Here is a 12,773-nt window from a genome sequence, read left to right as displayed (position 1 = left end):
AATGAACACAAATCCTAACAAACCCAGTGTCAAAAAAAGCATTGCCAATACTCTTTACATTTTTCTATTCAATAAAATTGGGAGATTATTATTTTTCCCCATGGAACTTAAAAAGCCATTTCCATGTTGCATTTTCTTTATGAGGGCCTTTCTATCAGCAGTTACTAATCCTGTAGAGTTGACAGATAATCTTACTCCTTGAATAGGAAAAGCAAACTGAACGATGAATGAGTGAAGTAAACAAAGCAGGAAATAGGGATTAGGATATACCTAAAACCCCCAGATCTCTTTCAAAGCCTCTCAACCCACTCAAGGTTTTGCTTCTCAAACTTGCCAAAGGTAATAATTACCCACAAAATAAGGAGCACACAGGGGGTAGAGCTTACAAGCAAGGAGCAAATTATTTCATGATCTAATGATCTTTGCTTTGGTTAATAGCCCTCAAGTGAAAGGCATTCAAGCAGTTGTTACATTGAAGAAATCCCAAACCTGGCAAAAAAAAAAAAAAGTGTGGCTGACTAACATCTAAGGATGGAATCTTCACCCTTGAGTCCACAAACCCCAACTTGAGAAATTTAATAAATATATATTAATTTACCTTTAAATGACTGTAATAAACCCATTGCACTTAATGTTAAGTATTTTTATGAAAAATAACTATTTTTCCAAAACAAAAAATTTAGAATGGCATTTTTACATTTTAACAAATCTCATTAATGTCTTAATAAAGACAGATGGATTTTCTAATCTGCTTCTGCACTCTATTGTACTACATTGTTCTGTTGAAGTGAGGAAAATTCAACCTCATGAGATAGGTAGGTGGTAAAGAGAGGACTGTAGAACCTCTGAAAGCATCTCAAGACCTCAGGATCACACTTAAAGAACTGCAACACTGGATAAACTGAGTCAAAGCTTTTATTTAAAAAAGGGATAAATTATTATACTGGCTATATTGGCTAGTCAAAATTTTAGACATACACAAAAAGTAATCATTTTAAACTCAGAATATTCGAGTGATGAGCACAACACTAAGAAGCATTTCTTAAGCAGTTATTATGTATAAGGCATTGTGTTTAAAAATGCAAAGCAGCAAAGCATATGTCATTCCAAAAATCACATATTATCATGATATACTAAACCAGAAAAGCCAAAATACTTGCAATAAAAATAACTGAAATAAAAATATTTTTGGTTTAATTCAGTTCACCAAGAAGCCTAAATATTATAATCTGATCCTATAGGGTTTGTTAATCATTTTTTACTATGGAGGATCTCTGAATGTAAAGTTTGGAAGGAAGAGAAGAAAAAAATGGTAACAATGAAAATATTTTGGAATGGAAACCTCAAGGAATAACTTTCTAAGTACTATCTGCATTCATTAGAGATGCAATGCAAAAGGCTGACAAACCTATCATGGTACAAGGAGTGGCAGACAGGTTTAATGTGTTGGAGAGGGGTGGAACTCTCTATCTGTCCAAATTAACCATTCATCTTCAGTATACTACAAGTCCATAGAAACGATTTTTGTTTTTTTCTTTATTGAGTAGTTCTAGTGGTAAAGATAGACATTTTATGACTTTTATTGTTTCCCAAAGATCTTCAAACAACGAAGAGAAAATCTATTATTTTTAAATAGAATAAAACTCATTCTGTATATTCTATCTTATAATTATTACATGAGTCTGCAGAATCCTTCTATAAGTCTAAGATACATGATGGGATCTTAGTGATTTCATTTTTCCTACGATTTGAAATATTTTGCTAATTTCATCATTCTAGATGTTTTTTCACCTCTGCTCAATTATTCTTAAATATGCTTTTAAAAAACCTAAAGTAGTAAGTAAAGAGAAGATTTAATTGCCTAATAAGGATAACCCAAGAGTGAAATAATCACTAATGCATTATCCTTTCTTTTTTAAAATGTTCTTGTACAAAATATTGCATCATCTTTCAAAAAGGTAATAGAAGGCTGAAGACATCATCTTTCTCGTCTGTATTAGGAAGGAAAAACTTCTACCTTTTAGATTGTAATAGCTGGGGGTCTATGACTTAAACTAACAAAAGACAGATTAACAGGAGAAAAAGCACACCATTTTTATTAATATTTACATGGGAGTTCACAGAAAAGAAGTAAAACTCAAAGAAGCTTATATACCATTTTAACAAAGGAAAGGGGATTTGGGCTGCGAGAGACAATAAATTACAGGAAAGTAACTACAAAATATATGGGCAACTAATTAAAGATAAGGTTATTTTAGTTAGGTCTGTTTATGCAAACTCATCTCAGTGTCAAGTCTCCATCCCAGGTGATGAGTCACTCTTTCCCTCCTAGTATGGAAGGAGGAGGAACACTACAAAGGAAAATTTATGTCCTACTTTAGTCGGGTAACAGGAGGGCAGAAAACACTTCCTGCATCTGTTGATTCTCAATTGCCTTCTGCTCAAAATAATCATTATGTCAAAGTGTTACATTTTGGGTGCCATATCCTGATCCTCTCCAATTGCTTTTAGTTTTCACTGAATACAGGTAAGAACTCAGAACTTTTTATTTTCTACCCATAATGAAAGAGAAGAAAACTGACAGAGGAAGCATTTCATAATTATTAGATGAACCTGAAGGCAAAAGCAAAGATAGAGAGCAAGGACTTCAAACTCTAATGATGACAGAGAAATTAGGAAATCTCAAACTGAGTCTTCAGATGAGACATCCAAGATAAATTTCCTCAAACTCAACAATCAATGAGTGATCAATGTATTTCTAAAAACTAAAAGGAAATACAGTATTCTCATTTAGCACAAAGAACTTCATCATGCAATATTTTTATAAGAATGTAAACCATGCTCTTTTGCTAAAAGGACATGTGATAGTATTTGTTCATCCTTCATGTTTGTGTGCTGAAATTCAACTTGATATAGTTCATAAGTGGACAAGTGCTGAATGCAGGTGACTAGAAGGAAATACAAAAATTTTTTTAATTAATTGGATTGTTTATTCGAATTGGTGTCTACAAATCTAAAACTAAAAAGAGCTTGCAATTATAAAGGAAAGATTGCTACCCTCTCTTCAACAAAATTATGAACCATAGGTTTCAAAAAATTCAAGTATTGCATTGCTGATGTACATGCAAAAAGAAGACCCAAAAGAAATGATAACCGAGAACTCATTAGGGAAGTATTTGAAATCTCAAATCAGTATTTACAAGATGAATATGTTCCAGGTTCATTTACGACAGTTGATAAGTAGTCTCATTCAGATGACGTTGCCCATTTCAAGTACATATACCTTCAAAACCTGGAAAATACAGAATAAAAATCTGGGCAACATGTGACAATGAAACATCATAAAACTGGAAGATGCAGATATACATAGGTCCAGAAAAGGGTAAAGCTAAACCCAGAGTATTACAAGAATTATAAGAAGTAACAGAAGAATTTTAAAATTCTGTCAGAAATACAACTTGACAAATTTTTTTAAGTGTAGAACTGGCTTAGTACTATCCAGCAAGAAATTTTCCTTTGTTGGCAATATATGGTTGAACAGGTCTGAAAAACTTCTGTAAAATTTCACAAATGGAAAGCAGAGAAGTCAATTTCACATAGTCTGGATTTCAAACATATTTGATGATTCTTAGCGTCTTAAGAAAAACCAGTTACTTTTCTCAATGCATTCTCAAGCATCAATGAATTTTAAAAAACTCTGTATATATCCTGAAGAGAGCTGTATTACAAAAGGACTAAAAGAGTGGTAGATACACTAGTTAAGAGAGTCAGAACCTATACCTGCAAAAGAATGACTTGAAGATGATGGCCTATGATTAATATTGATGCAGAGAATGCTTTCATTGTAATGAAGGAAAGCTTCAATTACAAAACCATAAGTTACCAAGAATAATAATTCCTCTTGATCTAGGAAAAGAACTTAGAGGAACGAGGAATTCTGTCTTACCCTCTAACCAGTATGTTCTTTTGCACAGGACTCAAAGTGGGAAGAATCAAGGAAGATGTTCTTTGTGTGGATACAAAAACTTAAAAAAAAAAAAAAAACAACTAAAAAAGTATGCTGCAATTGTAATAAGAATGTTTGCCAAGAGCATTCAATTGTGATGTATATTCACTGTAGGGGTAGTATATAATTAAATGCATAAGATATATATTTTTTCATTTTTCTGAATACATACAAAGAGATTTGTATGTTTAGATTCTCATTAAAAGCTCTAATAAATTGTCTTAGATGATCCCTTTATTCTGTAATTATATAAATTAAATTATATGATATAAAATTATATGATTTAAATATTAAAAAATAAAATAGTGATATCTATTTTTCCCAGTATACTGAGTTAAAAGAATCCTTAAAACTATCTTACAGAAATGAATAAAAATTCCAAACACACATTTTTGATACAGTTACCGAGTAAATCAAGTCATTACTTTTACCTTTAAAACAACCTCACTAAAAAATCAAATACTTTTTAGTCCTTTGAAGCAGGAAAAGATAAACTATTCAGGATTATATATTTAATTAATGAATATAAGTATTTTTCAGCTTTCAAAAGTTACCTTGAGAATAACAAAATGTCATCAATAATCTCTAATTTCCTGCCACCTAAAACTACAGTTTACTTTCTATTTATAAAAATTGATATTTCATTGAGGTACATCCCCTGCCTAAATCATATAGAAATTTTAAAAAAAATCTTGGTATGGTTCTAAATGTTCTCTTGAATAAAGAAAACAGATGTGGGAAAAGAGGGTACAAAATTATTCTTTTCCTTTGCCCTCCTCATTCCTACTAAAAAAGCCAATGCTGATTAGTAAAACAACTGGACAGAAGAAGCAAGACCGGACTAGATAGCTTGACTGGAAAGAATAGGTTGAAGTTGCTATGTTGAGATATGTAGTCCTCCTAGACCAAACTAGCTCAGAATTTTTCTATTTAACCTAGCTCACTACTGCCATAAAGACTCTAAGCAAACATTCAAAGGAGGCAGTCATTCTGACATTTACTTTCTGCTTCCTCTCCCCTAGCTACCCTAGGCTCTGATGCCAACAGCAATTCCAAGTTCTCTAAACTAGATAAGTTAGTCCTATTCTCCAAAAATGCTCCCCCAAACACCCATTTCTAGAGGACTGCTCACAATTATGTTATAACAGATTAATGCAGATAAATGCATACCAAATACTAATGCCAATATATCACCCTAGATTTAACAATAGGATTATGTCCCAATAAATCCATTGTAAATTGAAAATATCTTAAGTCAAAAATGCAAAAAAAAAAAAAAAAAAAAATGCATTTAGTACACCTAACCTACTAAGCGTGTTGGCTTAGCCTAGCCTACCTAAACGTGCTCAGAACACTAATGTCACTGGGCTAACGCTTCTCAAAACGAAACTATGTTATAAGCTATGCTTGCTTACAGGAACTAAAAAGGATTCCTGGCAAATGAAGAAGGCCAACTGCAAAGACCAACATGGCGATGAGACATAGTGTGCAAAAAGGGCCATGTACAACAGGGCCAAGTGCAACAGAATAACTACGCCTGCCTAAAAGAATTTAATAACTCCATGCCACAGCCTATAAATACAGGAGGCTCCTTCCCTTTTGGGTAGAAGGTGCCATTTGAGCATGGGCTCACCACTCTGTATTTCTTGATCAAAGAAAGTTTCTGCTCTGCTTTACCAAACTCATTCTCAATCTGTTGGAGCAAACAGCACCAGGCAGAAGGTTCTTGATTTGGGTCCCTGAGGAGAAAGGTAGACAACATGTGGGTACACATCTGCCTACAGCTGGGCAAAAATCATCTGACAGCCGCTGTCCAGCACCATGAGAGAGTATCACTAGCCGGGGAAAAGACCAACACTCTAAATTTAAACTTCGGTTTCTACTGAATGAGTACTGCTTTCACACCACGATAAAGTCGAAAAATCGTAAGCTGAACCACTCTAGGTCTGGGACCATCTGTACTTGCTAATTGCAAAAGGAAATCCTTACAGTGGAGAGTATGTCAACAGCTTACCCAAGGGGTCAAGTTTAAGATTACTAATAGGATAACCTCACTTTACGTCTTCTGATGTATAATGCAAAGTACACTGTATGACTTATGAAGTATTCTTGCCAAAAATATTAAGCCTGATCTATTCAAAAAATACAGGAGATTGAGGCTACAATTTAAACCCCAATAAGAGAAACTCAATAAAATACAGATTGTGGGTTATTCTAGAAGACCACTGGCCTGGTCTCTTCAAAATGTCAACATCCACACACACACACACACACACACACACACGGAGGGAACTACACTAAAAGAAACTAACACAAATGAAATGCATGATTGTATACCGGTTTCAAAATAAATTATTAAAAAAGGTATTTTGGGGACCACCAATATGTGAATACTACATAATATAGATTGTAGCTATATTCTAACCTTTAAGTATAATTATGGTATTGTTGTTATATAAAAAATTGGCCTTAATCTTATGATATACACACTGACACATATATAGTACTCTGACACATATATAGTACTCTGGTGTAAACTGTCATGATACTGCAACGGGCTTTGAGAATGTTCACCAAAAGAACATGAAATTGGTAGATAAAGCAAATGTGGCTAAGTGGTAACAACTATTAAAACTAGGGAGTAAGTATGAGTGTTCGAATGCACTATTCTTCAACTTTTCGATGTTTGGGGGGAAAAGAACACGAAAAATAAAAGGTTGAAAGGTTAAGAAATGAATTCTTAAAAATAACAATGTAATAGAAGGGGCAATTGAATAGTATTTCTTAAATTTTGTAGCTGAGCCTCCTTGCCTCTTCTTACTGCACATCAAAAAATAACACACAATATAGTAAATTGAGCACTGATGAAGAATCAGAAGACCTAAGGTTCTAGAAATGTCTCTATCACTTCCCAGCCATGACCTAATTAAGGAACTCTCCCTGAAGCTCTTCCCTCACCTTCCAAACAGTTCAGTTCTATCAACACAGACCACTGTAAAAGGAGTTTTGAGGTACAAATGACAGATACCAATGCAGGATACAATTATAAGGGTACTTGCACTGATGTTTTAAAACATCCACAGCACGCAGCCCTAACTTAATTCTCTAAGCACACCAGTGCCTTCACGGGCACAATAAGTTTCTGCTTGGGTTGGCACAGTAGTCCCCCAATGAAGGACACCTCACAAATGCCAAGAGAAGTAGGTGGCTTTTGTGCTTTAGAACTCTCCCCCTACATTTCAATTTTATGTTTAAAGGCACTAAAAGACGTCACATTCTTAAAACACAGTCCAAACCTGAGAACCATAAATAAATAAATCTTAAATTCATAGAATTTCTTATAAACTAACAAATCTTTGCAAACAAAGAGAACCCCTAGGACCAAGGTCACCCGTGCTTGCAGAAGCGGATTCACTTTGACGTTTATCCTCTCTAGCAAATTGCTCCTTAAAAGCGTTAAAACTTGAGACAAGTTGGAAGGAACTCCTTATATCTATCTCTAGAGCAGGATAAAACCTCAGAGTGAGATCATTCTTTCCGTCTCATGTAGTGAAACCTGAAAGCTCAGTTCTAAAATTGTGTCTCCACGTTTCTCCCCTGGGCCTTTCTCTTGGAGACAATAACGGGACGTCTACGGCAGGGCAGGGAAGTCCCTTCGACAAGAATGAGGGGTTGAGCGTGCAATGACTGGTTACTGGGCCGAGGAACCAGGGCCCTCGGGTCTCCGACGCCTGAAAGTTCGGAACCGCCTGTGGTCTCTTCGCCTACGACGGAAGACTCCCGGGAGAGCTGTTGTAAGATGGGTCTCCGCCAAACATCAGCACAGAATGTATGGAAGACCAAAGGGAGCTGGCTCCAGAGAGAAAAGCCAAAACCAGGCTGGGGGCAGACAGGCGCACGGGCCTTGGGAGGTGAGAAGGAGGCGGAGGAGGAGACGCAGGAGGCGGCCGCGGCGGCCTGCGCGGTCCAGGCCTGCCGCCCCGAGCCTGCCGCCGCGTCGCGCCGGGATCCCTCCCCCGCCAGGGCCGGCGCAAGATGGCGGGCCGGCCGCCACCGCGCAGCCGGTCCCCTCCCCCGCGCCCTGGTCGCTCTCGGCGACCCGCGCCGGCCTCGCCATCCCCGACCCAGCGCCCCCGGAGTGAGGCGGCGCAGGCCGCGCGGGAGGGCCTCTTCCTGATGCAGCGCAGGGCGGGCGGGGGCGGGGGGCGCTTACCGTGAACGGAGCGGATCGGCCTGACTGGGGACCTGAGGAGGAGGAGACAGAGGAGGAGGAAAAGGAGGAGCACGAAACACTACACAGCGGCGACGACGGCGGCTCCCATTGCGGAGCACGCAGCTGAGCCACGGGAAGGGGGGGGCGGGGGGTTCTGTCGGAGCCGGCGCGCTGCCTCATGGGTAGGCTCCGGGTCAGCCTCCGCTTGTCCGGGCTCCCGTTCTTCTCGCCGACGCGGGAGGCGGGCGCGGGCATGTGCGCCGCGTTGTAGGCCCTCGAAGGCCGCGGCGCCCCGCTATGTGCGGGTCGCGGCGACGGCCGGGGCCTGGGCCGGGGTCCGGTGCCGCTGTGGGTGCCGGTCTGCTCGCCAGCAGCCGGAGGCAGTAGTCCCGAAATCGGGGCCGCACCAAATCTGAAGGCGTGGAAACGTGCGTTCCGGGGCCTCCCTGTGTGTAACAGCTAGTTCTCAAGAAAGTCTAAAAAGAGAGGCGCCATTTAAAATGACATACTCTACACGAGGCGCAAAGAAATAAACCAGATAAGAAGGTGGGGTTCTTTTAATAATTGGTTAATTTTGCCAGATTTGTTTCAAACAGACAATTTTCCTCATGTCTCCTTTAATTCCTAACTCTTGCCATATGGATGCCTATAATGACAAAAACAAAACAAGATAAATGCTTTACAAGAACACTTGTCAAGATATGCTTACATACTTAATAAATATTGTGTTCCTCTCCCAGTTGTCCTAACAAGATCAATGGTAGTAGTGGTCCAGCTCTCAAGAGTAACCCAGTTTTGAAATCTTGCCTCTTGTTAGATCCTTAACACGCATACCTTCACTATACACAGCATTCAATCACTGAATCATACTAATTCTTCCTGCCTATTTAAATTAGTTTCTTCTTCCTCATCCTGAAGGCTCCAAACTCTTTGCTGTTTATCATTACAGTTGCTTCCTTCGTGATTACCATTCTCAGATCAATCTTCCCCAAAGGTCACTTGCATTACCCCTAGAGCTCTGGCATACTTACAAATAACCATGACCAATCTCTCTTAACGAGGCCAGGAATAGTATACCCAGCTTTCCCTTTCTTGTTGGCCTTGAGAATAAGCTTTACAGGAAAAGACAGAATAATCAAAATAACAAACATGGAAAGCTAAAAGTACAAAAATGTTGGTGTATTCTTAAGTCCTTATATTTCAAATATAGTTCCTAATTGTTAGCTAGGCATGCTAGACTATGAAACAACTTAAGATTTCACCCTGTATTCTAGAGCCTGGTCCAGAGTTTGCAGAGATAGAAATTTAAAGTTAGCCCCCAGAAGTCATTTAAATCCAGGGGAATGACTTATACCAACCAAAATTACTAGAATGATATATAAACCAAAATTCCAATTTTTTTTTTTTTCATGAAAAACAACCACCATGAAGACCAGAAAACTCTGGTCTACACATTTTCACTCAAAAATAACATTTACATGAGAAGCCAAATTATAAAGGATGCATGGTAAGTATGCTATCAACTCACAGGAAGTAATTTAGATGATTTATTTCACTACTCCATCCTTAAAGCTCCTCCTTTAGCTTCTGAAACACGACTCTTGGTTCTCTTGATTTACTGTCCATACCTTCTCATGGTTTTTTTAAGAGCTTCTCTTCCTGACTTGTATTTTCTGTCCCTTTCCATTCTGTACATACTCTCTAAGTTTCCTCACAGTACTCATTCTCCTTAAGTGAGATCATGCTCCACACTCTATGACTTACAGATATAAGGTGATTTCACAGCTTCCGTTCCACAACTCTGTTGTGTTCACTCATGCAATTTGGGTGGAATACCCTACCCCCAACTCCAAGAATGATCCCACTAGCCTAAAACTATCAGAATTACTCTCACCTCCCTTTGAACCAGTTTTTGTTTCAAAAGGCAATCAGAGTGAAGAACAGGATTTTTGTTTGTGGACAAAAGAGTTCTTCCTCTAAAACCACAAATTTTTTAGTTAGTTAGTTAGTTAGTTAGTTAGTTAGTTAGTTAGTTATCTAGTTAGTTAGTTATTTAATGTTAGTAAGGAGAGCCAACAGAATAAAGCTAATATGTGGAGATGGGAGAGCTAAGCAAATCAATTATAGGAAAAGGAAGTCAATCCCTGAAAGGATCATAATCTTCCAAATCAAACCTAACCTGAACCCATGCTATCTCTAGACTTCTCTGTTATATAAGCCAATAAATTACCTTTCCCTTTAAGCTGAACGGGTCTAGAATAAGCCACTGTGGCATTAAAATTATTTTTAGCTGAAGGCACCCGAGTTCCTAAAATTCCTTATCTGCCTTTAAGGCAGAGCTTCCAAAAAAAAAAAAAAAAAAAACTCGGTAGTAATCATAAATCTCCCAGGGAGCAAGCACGAAAGATTGATTCTTATCGCTAGAGACAATGAGAATTGTCACCACACCTAAACATTGTCACAAACCTATCATATCTCCCATCTATTCTCCTAAGGGCCCATTTATCTTTCCCAAAAGTTGTTTTCTCATAAGTGCCCTCTCTCCCCCATCCACCTTCTAAGAAGTCCTTTGTTTTTACCTAAGTATCCTCCCTTCCCCTTCAACTACTAAAAGGATATATAAGCCCCAAATTCTAACTACCCCTGTGAGTCACATTTCTTTGTAAATTCCCCTACATAATATGTGATTAAAATCTTTCTTTTCTCTCACTAGGCTGTCTTTTGTCAGTTTAATTCACAGGCTTCCAAAAACTAAATCTAAGAGGGTAGAGGAAGAGTTTTTCCTTCCTGACAAAGCCAGTTTGAGTTGGGATTTCTGCTACCTGCAACTGAAAGCAACTGTGGAGGAGACAATTTTAAATATTCACCACCTTATTTGCCTCTTGTGTACCCAAGAAACCCATATTTCTCAGCTCCCTTACTTCTACATTGGGCATGTGGCTGTTTCTGCCCAGTGAAAAGTAGACAGAAGCAGTGATTGCCCAATGTAAGCCTGACCCTTAAAATTTCTAGTGATTTCATAGTTCCTTTTTGTTGTTTATGCATCAGTCAGCCAGATACAGAAAACCTGGAGGACCTAATGGCAGCAACATTAGATAGAAGGACTCTGGGTGGGTCTCTTAATAATTACATGAGCATATCTACTACACTGATACTTATTGGACTGATTAGAGCAAAACGAACCTTTACTGGTTTATGACACTGAGATTAGAGGGTTGTTTGTTGATGTAAGAAATGTCCAAACTTGTAGAGAATTTCTGTAACAGTTTATTTGAGCCAAACTGATGACATATGCTAGGGAGCAAGATCTCATATGCTCCACAGAATAACAATTTTGCAGCTTCTTTAATGCATTCGAAATTAGGGAGGAAATGTAAGGAAGATTACATGGAGGTAGGAAAAAGCAAGGCAGGGATTGGATTACAGGATAGTTAACAGATTACTGCTCTCTAGAGGGTGGTTTATTTCAAAGTTGTGTTAACCTAGATGCATAGAAACAATGGACAAGGCTTGCTTAAGGCAAAGATAGACTTTTTATTAAAGAAGCATGACTACCCACCATGACCTGCCCAGTTAGAAATTTATGATCAGATTACCCTCTGAGGTTACTTTCTATAGAATCCCTTTTTTTTCTGTCCACAGTTACTTTATAATAGCTACGATCACTAATCTTGATTAATAATAGAAATAGTGCCCTACTATAACAAATCTAAAATATATAGCATCAGTTTAGCATAGAAAACATGTAGGAATTATGAAAACATGTAGTATGCTGGATAACTGAAGATTCATATTAGGTAGTGGCTATTGCCTACAATACCTTAGAAAGCAGATCAGTACAAGTACATAATTTGTAGCTCAAAGGGAAGAGTTCAGAAAGCAATACTAATAGTGGATGTTGGTGATTTCTATGTGATTAGCAAGGTATTACCAGAAAGAGATTAGCGTAGAACAGAATTAACCAGTGTCCAAACAGAAATGAACGAGAATAGACAAAGTCCAGTATTTAGGGGTCTTGCAGGATTGTAAAACTCAATACTTTCAGATTCCAAAGAGAAAGAGAAATGATTTTAAAAGGCTATGAGCAAAAAGCCACAGTAGGATTTGAACGAAATGACTCAGCCTTTAGGAAAAGATCAGATGACACGTGTATCAGCTCTATTATTTCAAAGTAGCAGCTATTATTTTTTTCCCCAGATATATTGAGGTATAAGTGACCAATAAAATTATATCCACTTAAAATATACAACCTGATGATTTGATACACATATCTATTGTGAAATGATTACCACAGTCAGGTTAATTAACACATCCATCACCTCACAGTTACTGTGTGCGTGTGTGTGATGAGAAAGCTTAAAATCCACTCTCAGCAAATTTCAAGTATACAATACAATATTATAATGTACATTAGATCCTCAGAACTTAGTCATCTTGCAACTGAAAGCTTTTGATGAGCATCTCCATAAAGTAGCAGCTATTAATTTGAGAGAGAGAGTTGGTGAAGAAAGTAGAGAAATAAGGCAGCTTTTAGAACTATGTCTCCAGAGGGAA

The 12,773-nt window shown here is 37.9% G+C and overlaps 1 protein-coding gene across 3 annotated transcripts in view; it reads right to left on the bottom strand.

The window, feature by feature from the left end:
• The window catches only part of ZNF280D (zinc finger protein 280D), a 181,943-nt gene that overhangs the window by 94,531 nt on the left and 74,639 nt on the right, over window positions 1-12,773 (bottom strand). For 2 of the 3 annotated variants that reach the window (XM_011363435.2, XM_011363438.2), the window contains exon 1: window positions 8,220-8,375. The exons of the other annotated variant lie outside the window; for it this stretch is intronic. The gene's annotated coding sequence lies outside the window, so the exon portion shown is untranslated. Of the gene's footprint in view, window positions 1-8,219; window positions 8,376-12,773 lie in introns of those variants that run through there. 3 annotated transcript variants of the gene reach the window in all.

The sequence above is a fragment of the Pteropus vampyrus genome, unplaced genomic scaffold (genome assembly GCF_000151845.1).
Source record: "Pteropus vampyrus isolate Shadow unplaced genomic scaffold, Pvam_2.0 Scaffold85, whole genome shotgun sequence".
In the NCBI taxonomy this organism is placed as follows: domain Eukaryota; kingdom Metazoa; phylum Chordata; class Mammalia; order Chiroptera; family Pteropodidae; genus Pteropus; species Pteropus vampyrus.
The sequence above is the reverse complement of the archived record's forward strand: the minus strand, read 5'-3'. Positions and strand labels throughout refer to the sequence as shown.